Source organism: Gossypium arboreum, chromosome 6 (assembly GCF_025698485.1).
Source record: "Gossypium arboreum isolate Shixiya-1 chromosome 6, ASM2569848v2, whole genome shotgun sequence".
Taxonomy (NCBI): domain Eukaryota; kingdom Viridiplantae; phylum Streptophyta; class Magnoliopsida; order Malvales; family Malvaceae; genus Gossypium; species Gossypium arboreum.
Window position 1 is genome coordinate 126,336,576 of NC_069075.1, and position 10,659 is coordinate 126,347,234.

The 10,659-nt window shown below is 31.7% G+C and overlaps 2 long non-coding RNA genes across 3 annotated transcripts; both read right to left on the reverse strand.

Moving 5' to 3' along the window:
- Positions 1–1,888: 1,888 nt before the first annotated feature.
- On the reverse strand, positions 1,889–5,415 carry LOC128294066 (uncharacterized). 2 transcript variants are annotated; one of them, XR_008284272.1, is made up of 3 exons: positions 3,022–3,050; positions 2,672–2,944; positions 1,889–2,132 (listed from the first exon to the last, which is right to left on the reverse strand). It is a non-coding gene; the product is annotated as an uncharacterized LOC128294066 (long non-coding RNA). The 2 variants fall into 2 exon arrangements; XR_008284271.1 differs by having other exon boundaries at positions 2,672–5,415.
- Positions 5,416–6,572: 1,157 nt separating this feature from the next.
- Positions 6,573–8,687, reverse strand: LOC128294067 (uncharacterized). Its single transcript, XR_008284273.1, has 5 exons — positions 8,200–8,687; positions 7,526–7,652; positions 7,305–7,409; positions 6,845–6,923; positions 6,573–6,767 (listed from the first exon to the last, which is right to left on the reverse strand). It is a non-coding gene; the product is annotated as an uncharacterized LOC128294067 (long non-coding RNA).
- Between the last annotated feature and the right edge of the window lie 1,972 nt (positions 8,688–10,659).

The window sequence follows — 10,659 nt, forward strand, 5'->3', positions numbered from 1 at the left end:
CATGATTTAAGCTTGGTATGCTTGATTTAAGTATATATTGAATGTGAATGTATAATATTGACTAAAATAAGACATTATTTGATATATGATTGTTCTAAATTAAGTTACAAGTTTGGTAATACCTCTTTACCTATTCTGGCGACAGTTACAGGTTAGGGGCGTTACATATTCATTTGCCACTTCATTTCTCATAATAATAACAAATCATTCAACATCATTAGAATAAGATCATGAATATCCAAAACAACTTAAACAAAAATACAACCCTATATACATGTCACATAACCGAATCCAGAATAAGTAAAGACTACCGAATCAAAGACTAGATAGTGCGAGCTCCAAGTTTATTCGACCGATGCGTTCCACAAAATAACCTATTCAAAGACAAAAAAGTAAACAAAATAAGCATTATAATTGCATAGTAAACTCGTATGAAATTCATTTAAACTACCTCGATAAGTTTACAATTAAATTATTAAAACCTAATGTAACAAGTATGGATATCTTTTGGCACCCTGTTACATTCACAAGTACATCACTTAACATTTCCAGAGGTTAATACATTAGATTACACAATCTTATAATACAACCATTTATCTTTAATACGATCTAAAATACATTTGACCAATTATAACTCAATTCATTTTTTCTTATTTATCAATCACAACTTAAAACAATATAATTTACCTCGGTTTGCATTTAATTAAATGGACTAGCTATTATATAATTCCCTGTTATCACAATTTAATAACAATAGGTGAGAATATCACACATGAATCAAATAACATTTCCAATGATACCATTTAATATATATAAAAAATATTCAACAAGTACAACATTTAAATCATTCCATTCTCATGTATCCATTTTAGTTTTAGTGGTCACATTATTTAAACAATTTCATTTCATAGCACATTTATTTTATGTAACACCTCTAACCCGTATCCATCGTCAGATTAGGGTTACAGAGCATTACTGTACACAACAGAACCTTTATCTTCAAAACAGATCAATAATACAATTTAATATTTATTTTCAATAACTCATTACAGTCTTAGCAAACATACACATTTAGGCCTTAAATCGAACCTTCAAGGCCCTAAAAACAATTTAAAAATAATCGGTAATCATTTTGAATCAAATCAAAAAATTTTGAGAAAAACATGAAAAACTACAAAACAGGGGTCACATGGTCGTGTGGCTGGGCCATGTGAAATATCCCAGACCATGTGAAAATTTGAAGTAGGGACACACGACAATGTCCTAACCCGTGTGTCTGCCCGAGTAACTCACTGATTTGGGTCACACGGCCGTGTGCTAGACCGTGTGAAATGTGCACCTGAATTAATATGACACACGACCGTGTGGGGTGGCCGTGTGTGGCATATAGCCATGTGACAGCCCATGTCCCAAGCCGTATGTAGCACAAAGTGCCCCTAAACCAAGCCATTTCAAACACTATTCTTGCACACCAAGACACACCATTTCTACAAGCATTCATATGATCAAAACACATTCCAATCACACTCAAAACATACCAAATCAATCATCCAATAAATTCTAACCAATGTACCAACAATAGGTACCACAATCACAATCAACCTTATTTCATTTTAACATTTCAAAATCAACCATTTAGCACATTTCTAGCATACCAAATAACCATTTCTTTTTCATAACATTAACCCACAAGCATTTGCTTTTAAAAGGCATGAATAAAGTTGCCAAAACACACATCTCATTTTATCTAATTGCCTATCCAGTATACCCTCATTGGTACTAAAATTTAAATGTCCAAACAAATCCATACTCAATATTTACAAGACATTATCAAAGTCCCCATTTCATCACATATGTTTACCATATATCAAGCTAGTCACTAAAGGTATTTAGCTAATCACCAAAAACACATCAAGTTTCAAACATACACCAAAGATACTAAACATTTATAACCACAAAGTTTACTCAAACTAACTTATAAACAACATCATTATAAACAAAATAACTTAAGGGCTCCTAGTTCATGTAATTTATAGCTCGATATCAATATATCCAAATCTTATACAGAGATAAAGGATGGATATTGTGAATGTACTCTAACTTGATTCCAACCGGTCGAGCTTTCCGACAATCTACAAGATAAGGAAAAACAACTACGTAAGCAACCAATGCTTAATAAGGAAACTTAACTATAGAAAATAAATGATTAAACCATTAAAACATTGCTCATTTAAAATTGTGCATACTTTTCCTTCCAATTCACAATACACCACAAGGTTAGTAGGTGTATTAAAGAGCATAGCCAATCAATTAAACACGAAACATATCAATATGAAGTTCAATACATAATTCCTCAATCAATTACTCAATTTGTTCTATTTTCATTTCATATTCATATACCAACAATTTTCCATTTCATGTTTCCATAACACAGTTCTTTTCATATACGTATCCATTCATTAAAACTTAAATCGTTTGTTGAATCAAATGAAATAACATCTAATACTTGGAAAATACTTATATAACCTTTTTATCCCCTAAACACACCACAACATCACGAGTTAACATATTTATAGACATATGAAGAATATAATCACACCAAGGCATTAACATTCATTATCAAACTATATTAGTCAAACGTTCAACTCGTATTCATACTTACAATACATACCTCACCTAAAACGTGTTACGTAAGTAGCAAATGATCGGAGGGTGCCATGATGTCTTTCAACCATGGTCTTATTCATTTTTCGTCGTGTTGCCATAATATCTTTCAACTATAGCCTTACTCGTTAGAATCGTGATTCCATAACATCTTTCAGCCATGGTCTTACTCGATAGAATCGTGATGTCATAATGTCTTCAGCTATGGTCTCACTTGTTTCTAGTCTGGTGCCATAGTGTCTTTCAACATGGTCTTAATCATTTCCTTCAAGCTAACGAACTCGATTCATATATAATCAATTAGATATTAAACAACTGAAACAATAACTAATTGACTTAATCAAGATACGAACTTACCTCGACAATAACAGTTGTAAAAACGAAGTTGACGAAGTTTGACACTTTAATTTTTCCTCGGTTTAGATCCATTTGGTTCGTTTCTTGGTCTAATAAAATTTTTTATTCAATTAATAATCCAATTAACTTAATATCATTAATTCTAGCTTATAACCCACTTTATTGTGAAATTATAAAATTACCCATAACATTTTAACTTTTGTGCAATTTAGCCCCTAATCTCGTAACTTGAAAATTTACCATTTTAAAAGCGAACCAATATTAGTCGATTTTCTTAGGGGTCAAAAATTCCCACATCTTTTGCCAATTTACATTATTTCCCTTAAATTTTTCTATTTAAACAATTTAATCCCTAACATTCAAAATCACTAAAAATCACTTATCAAAATACTTATATCTAGCTACTAGCTTTAATAATTCATCAACTAAATTCAAAAACACATCAAACTCATTCATGGTAAGTCCCTAAACTTTTAATAATTTTACGAATTGACCCTCAGGCTAGCTAGATTAAGCTAATACGAGTTCAAAAACATAAAAATAACTAAAAATGAACCTCAAACTCATAACCATGCAAGGAGAAATGCTTGACCGAACCTCTTTTATTCAACAATGCTTATTCGGCTAGGAATGTTGAAAGAACAAGATGATAGCAATTGTTTTACTCTTTGTTTAAGTTAATATTATTTTTCTTTGCGAAATAACCATTTTGCCATTAAAATAACATATATTAAATATAAAATATATGTAATAACCGTCCATTTAAACAACCAAAGGTCAATCTTCCTAATAAATCCTCTAACCCTATAATATTATTAATTTAACACCTTAAATAAATGGAAATTAACTTTTACGACTTTTACAAATTAGTCCTTTTCATTTAATTAATATTTAAACGTTAAAATGTCTTAACCAAATTTTAATATGACACTCATAACACTCGTAAATATTTAATAAAATATTTTGAGTTCGATTATAGAAACAAGGTATCAATACCTCCTTTTTTAAAACCACTTAACTTTAAGAATATACCACTTGAACCTAATTATTCATTCAAATAACATAAATTATCAAATAAAAATTGTTATAACACTATATTGACTAATAAATATAAAAATAATAATATTTACGGACTCACTCGTCAAATTTGTGGTCCTGGAACCACTATTTTCGACACCACTAAAAATCAGGTTGTTACACTTTTATCCCCTAGAGAACTATAGCGAATATACCTCGGATCCACAGGATAATAATGCTTACACGAGCTATGAATCAAGCATTAACCATTACACGATGTTGCTCACATGAGCTGTGAAGAACCTGTAATACATGCAGAACCTTAACCATCGGCAAGGTATCCAATAAGTCGAGACATTAATCGTTACACGATGCTACTCACACGGGTCATGAAGAATCTGCAATATATGCAGGATCTTAGCCATCGATAAGGTATCCACCACTGATACATAGTACCTACTATAAAAGACCCTAATGACATGTCATTTGTATCCTAACTATTCACTAAAATCACATGGGCCCTTTATCACTTATTTAATTTTTCCATTCTTTTGAATATTTTTGTACATATATCAAATAATCATACACTTAATCATTCCAGTCACATATCAAATAACCATATATTTGTAACTTAAACCAATTAATATTTCATAACCATTCCATATCATATAACTATTCGTATTAGCCACATAAATTGTACTTTCCACTATAGTTCTTTCGATGCCAACAATTATTGTATTTCAATAATTAACTATCAAACAATTAAATAATACAATAATAAACTGTCATTAAAAAATTATGTCTCATATGAAATTGACCTAATCAAAATTGGCAACGAATACGACACCAAGGACTTTTAGGCAATTTTTACTTTTTTCGCGTTTATCAATCGATTGATTCGTTCTTTTTATCTATATAATAATTTAACTCAATTAACCATTTCAAATACCTTAAAATATCTAAACACATGCATTTGACCATTTAATAACATTTTACATTATTACCTTAAACTTTTACCTTTTTATTCAATTTAGTTCCTAAAATCGAAACTTATACATTTATCTCAATGAAGCCCAAAACATGTTAGCCGAATTTATCCTTATTCATTTACAGCCTCTACATTCAAAAACTATAGAAATTTTCATGTAATTTTAAAATATTTTTATTTTAATCCCTAAATTTAAAACTAACTAAATTTACTTTACAATTTAGTCCACAATCAAATCTAAGCTTATAACCAAGCTATTTAACAGCAAAAACATCAAAAACTATCAATGCAAACATTTCAAAATTTTAACAGATTTACCATTTAGTGCCTGAACTAACTAGATTGAGCTATAACGGTCTCAAAAACAAAAAAAAAACAAAAAAAGCGGGCTTAATTTGCTTACCATGAAAGAAGGCCGAATGAGTTTGAAGAAAAATCCATGGCTTCTCAAGCTTCTTTGATGTATTTGGTTGAGGGAGAAGGAATGAAGAAAATAGATGATAATTATAGTTTTATAATTATTTAAACTTAGTTTTAATTAAAAAAATTATAAATTCTTACCAAACCCTGCATTAACCAGCCACTAACATAAAAAGTGATAAATTTCCACTTAAAACCTTAATAATTACCTTTTAAGTCTTTTTAGCTAATTAAAATAATTAGTGATTAACTTTTACGATTGTTACGATTTAGCCATTTTTCCTTAATTAACTACCAAATCACCAAAATTTTCGGACCAAATTGTAATTTACCTATATAACCACTCCATAAATATTTAATAATATTTACGGGTTCAGTTTATGGAAACGAAGTCTTTATACCTCATTTTCCAAAACCACTTGACTTTGGCGAACTAACCAATTAGCAAAACTTACCAAATTAAATTTAACAAAAAACTATAATTAACTCGTAAATATTAATAAATAATATTTATGAACTCACTTGTCATAATTGTGGCCCCGAAGCCACTATTTTTGACACCACTGAAACATGGGTTGTTACAGTTGCAGAGTTATGTCAAGTGCTAGCTAAAACAAATAAGTCAAGTATTTATCCTCTTCTTAATAGAATTATTTATCTTGTGCTAACTCTTTCCGTGTCTACTACAACAAAAGAACAAACATTTTCAGCTATGAAAATTGTGAAGACAAGTCTTCGCAACAAAATAGAGGATAATTTTCTTTCAACTTACTTAGTGGCATACATCAAAAAAGAGATAACTTGATAATTTTCAATAGATTCTATCATTGATGAGTTCGATCTTATAAAAAAACGGAGGGTGTAATTTAGGATGCATAGTATTGAGAAATATGACTAAAGCCAAGTTTTTTTAATTTAATTTTTGGAATTATAATGATATTTATGAAATTTTTAGTATAATATTAATTATTCGTTTTGCATATTGGAAAGAAATACTTAATTTTATATAGTGTGATTTTTTCTTTTAATTTTTACAATTAAATTGTTTATAATATTAAAAATATTAAATAAATTTCTTTGATAAAAAAATCTAAGAAAAATTGTCACTTTTTACATTAAAAAAGTCTTTTGAATTTAAAAATTTCGCCCCTCTTGAAATAAAATCATGGATGTATCCCTAATTAGAGATGGGTGGAAAATGCAAATTAAATGTGAATCGAATAAAATAATGAACTCTCAGCATGAAGACCTATATAAGAACTTTTTCACCATAGTTCTTCTTGACAGCGGTCATGAACTCGTGTAGCAAGTTGGCATATTCCTGAAATGTAGTCAAAATAATAACCTTAATGTAAGATATGTTCTTAGCAATTATGCTACTAAAATCCACCAACCTACCCAATTGCCCTTCTTTGTCTAAGCCCAATGTAGAACTCAACCTTCAATACCTCATTATTTGTCCCCACATCAATGGTCACTGGCAAACACTATCAAGCAGAATCAATCAACCATTATAATAGTCAAGAGGCTCAGAGTTATTATATTTATGGCATCCTTACTATAATTGCTATCAATATTCAAGCTTCACTTCTACTTCTTTAACGGTGAAAATTTTCAGTTTAAGATCTTAAGCAATGAAGAAAACCAGGAAAATTGCCATATCGAAAATGCTTAATGCTGAAGGACGAACCCCTCCGAGTTTGTGTATAAAGAAAATTTCCTTGCTGGAATTCCCGTCCCCTAAATTCCCAACAGAATCACGCCCAGAATAGCTGTTCTTTATTAATATACATACAATCCCAAAGTTGCAAATTAAGTAATGTCTAAAATAGAAAGAAATGGTGTTAACATAATTTACCTAACAACCAAGATCCGCAAGCCCCAAAATACGCTCACCAGCAATCACAACAATAACTTGAATACTCCTTTCAGGCCAGTTCTTCAAGACATCAAGAACTTTTCCCTTGCACAATATTAGCAGGTTGAATCAAAGTCAATCCACTAGAAGGTTTAAATTTACATAACAGAAAAGAATCATTCATAGTCATATATACTTCTCTTTCAAACTTATATACAGACCTTGAGGACGCCTGAAGATGCTTCCATACTTCTGGCAAGCTTCACCCACAGTTGGAGTGTAAACAACTGGGATAAGCTCCTCAACATTGTCAATTAAAAGCTAGTAAAATAGTCTTTTATTTCTTTTCTGTTAACAATGAAAACAAAGATTCATTTGCAATTATTAGAAAATAAATGCAGCTCAAAGTCTGAAGTGAATAATTAGAGGCCAAAGGGAGACCTGAAGCTCCATCATGGCCATATACTTTTGCAGTGGAACTTGATAGTTCCTGATACTATTTATCAATTTTTTCTCCCGGTTTTTACAAAAATTACACAAGCATTAAATTTAAATTCCTTTTTAAAAACACACATACATAAAACAGGTATTACAACTAGTTAAACCTGAAGTTGTTGAGTGACTACAGCAGGAGGGAGTAAACCACGCAAGTAGTGAGAATCCCTCTCTGCCTCAGTAAATGCAAGCCCTTTGTTATGGCGAGGATCCCTCAACAATGAATATCCACCGCAACATAGAATCATAGTACCCATCACTTAAATTCAGAACCCTTTTTTTCTTAACTGTTTTAATGATCATTACATTTAAATTACAATAATAAACTTTAAGTAAATCAAATCAACTGTTCTTTGATAACATATGAAAACACACTAAAACGGAAAGCAAAGGTTTTGACCTGGCTACAGAGTAAGTCCAAAGGGTGACGAGGTGGTCTTCAGTGCCAAAATCCTCGGGGTAAACATCTTCGACACTGTCACCAACAGTGGATTTAGGGTCCATGTCAAGCACTGATTCCCCAACGTTTATCTCCTTCGTGGTTTCATCCTTCTCTATATTGCTTCAGCTAACTCTACTACTACTACTACAACAATATTTTCTCTAAGTATAAGAAAGTCTCAACTGGATATATTACAACTATACATAATCTACACCAGAACTTTAAAAAAGAAAACTTTGCTTTGTTGTTTTTGTTGCGACATGGCCAACCATACAACAACTTGCACATTTGACGGACAACATTGCTGCGAGTTATCTGGAGAACAAGCTATTTGGTGGACAGCCATTGACAGACTATTTGATGGACCATCCAAATTTGAATAAGACTCACATATACACAACGCGTAAATTGTCTTGCGGATTGGGAATCGAAGTTTAACTGTGGACCATCCCAAGCTTTCATACAAGCTAGCAAGTTGTCAAATTGGTTAGAAAAGATTTTAGATTATTTTATTTATCTTTATTTTGATAGGATAATTTGAACGGTGCTGATTAGACAAAATCAGCCAATGAGTAAATCTCATGTACCTAGACTTGCCAATTTGTCAAGTTGGTAAAATTATCCTATTTAAAGTCATACTTTGTATGGTACTGGAATTGAAAATATAGCAAGTCACATTTGATTGCTAAATTTTGATCTGTCTTTCCTCTCTTCCTTACAAAGAAAAATCAACAATTGGTATCTAGAGCTAGTCATTTTTTAGGGTCATTTTTTTCTTTGTTACTGTAAAAATGTCTTTAGCTAGTTTTACACCTCCTCCACCACCAATTTTTAATGATGAAAACTACCATATTTGGGTAGTTAAGGTAAAGACCTACCTACAAGCTTATGACTTATGGGAGGTTGTAAATGCGGATGTTGAGCCACCACCGTTGAGAGCCAATCCAACAATAGCACAAATCAAGTATCATAGTGATGATTGCGCTAAGAAGTTTAAACCAATGTCATGTCTTCATAATAGTGTTTCTAATGTGGTCTTCACTAGGATCATGGCCTGCAAGACTCCAAAGTAAGCTTAGGATAAGTTGAAAGAAGAGTTTCAAGGTACAGAAAAGACAAGACAATAACATATTATCAACTTGAAGAGGGATTTTAGGAACTTGAATATGAAGGAGTTAGGGACTGCCAAACAGTGTTCTGACAGAATCATGGTTGTTGTACTTGAAGATCAGTTTGTTGATAGTGGGGTAGTTGAGAAAGTCATCACAACACTTTCAAAGAGGTATGAGTCAAAAATATCATCTTTAAAGACTCGAGAGACCTATCCACAATCTCTCTATCAGAGTTGATAAATGCCCTTTATGCTAAAAAACAGTGGGGAGAAAAAATACAAGAGGAGCATGCTGAGGGAGCCTTTCAAGCTAAAAACAGGGAATGCTCGAGATTACAAAGAAAAGAAAGGATGGATAAATAAGAAAGATAAGCCAATTAGAGGCAGTGAAAAAAGAAGAATCTATCGTGCTCTCACTGCAAGAAGACCACTCATTTGGAGAAATATTACTGGTTTAGACCAGATATATAGTGCAGAGCTTGCAAGCAGCTTGGCCACATAAAGAAAGCATGCAAGAACAAAATGCAGACACAATAGCAAAGACCACAGCAACATAATGCTCAGGCCCAAACTGCTGATTGGAACCACACTCAAGAGGAGCAAGTGTTCGCAGCTTCATGTTTTGTATTAAGAAGTAGAGTCGCAAAGGGTTGGTTGATTGATAGTGGATGTACCAATCATATGACCTCAGAGGAAAGTATCTTCAGAAATATTGATAAAAACTACATTTCCAAAGTAAGGATTGGAAATGACAAACTCATTCAAGCTAAGGGCAAAGGTGACTTGTTGATTAATACACCATCAGGTACAACAGTAATTTCAGATGTTCTTTTAGTTCCTAAAATAGATCATAATCTCCTTAGCATTGGTCAATTGCTTGAAAAGAAATACTCTATTATTTTTAAATATAGTGGTTGCACCATATTCGATTCATTGAGATAAGAAGTTGTGGTAATTTTAATGAAAGACAAAAGCTTTGGGCTTAATTGAAACTTTGTAACCTCAAATGCCTACACCACTTCAATTGATGAAATAGATCTTTGGCACAAAATATTGGAACATGTTAACTATAAGTCCCTTAATCAAATGTGCAAGACAAATTTAGTTGAGAATATGACCAAAATTGAATAGCAAGGTGGCATCTACAAAGTCTGACAACTTGGAAAGCAGGCAAGGATTCCATTTCTAGAAAATAAAGCCTGGAGTACCAATGAAAAACTACATTTGGTCCAATATGATGTATGCAAACCCATGAAGACACCTTCTTTGAATGATAGTAGATACTTCATTCTATTTATTGATGATTG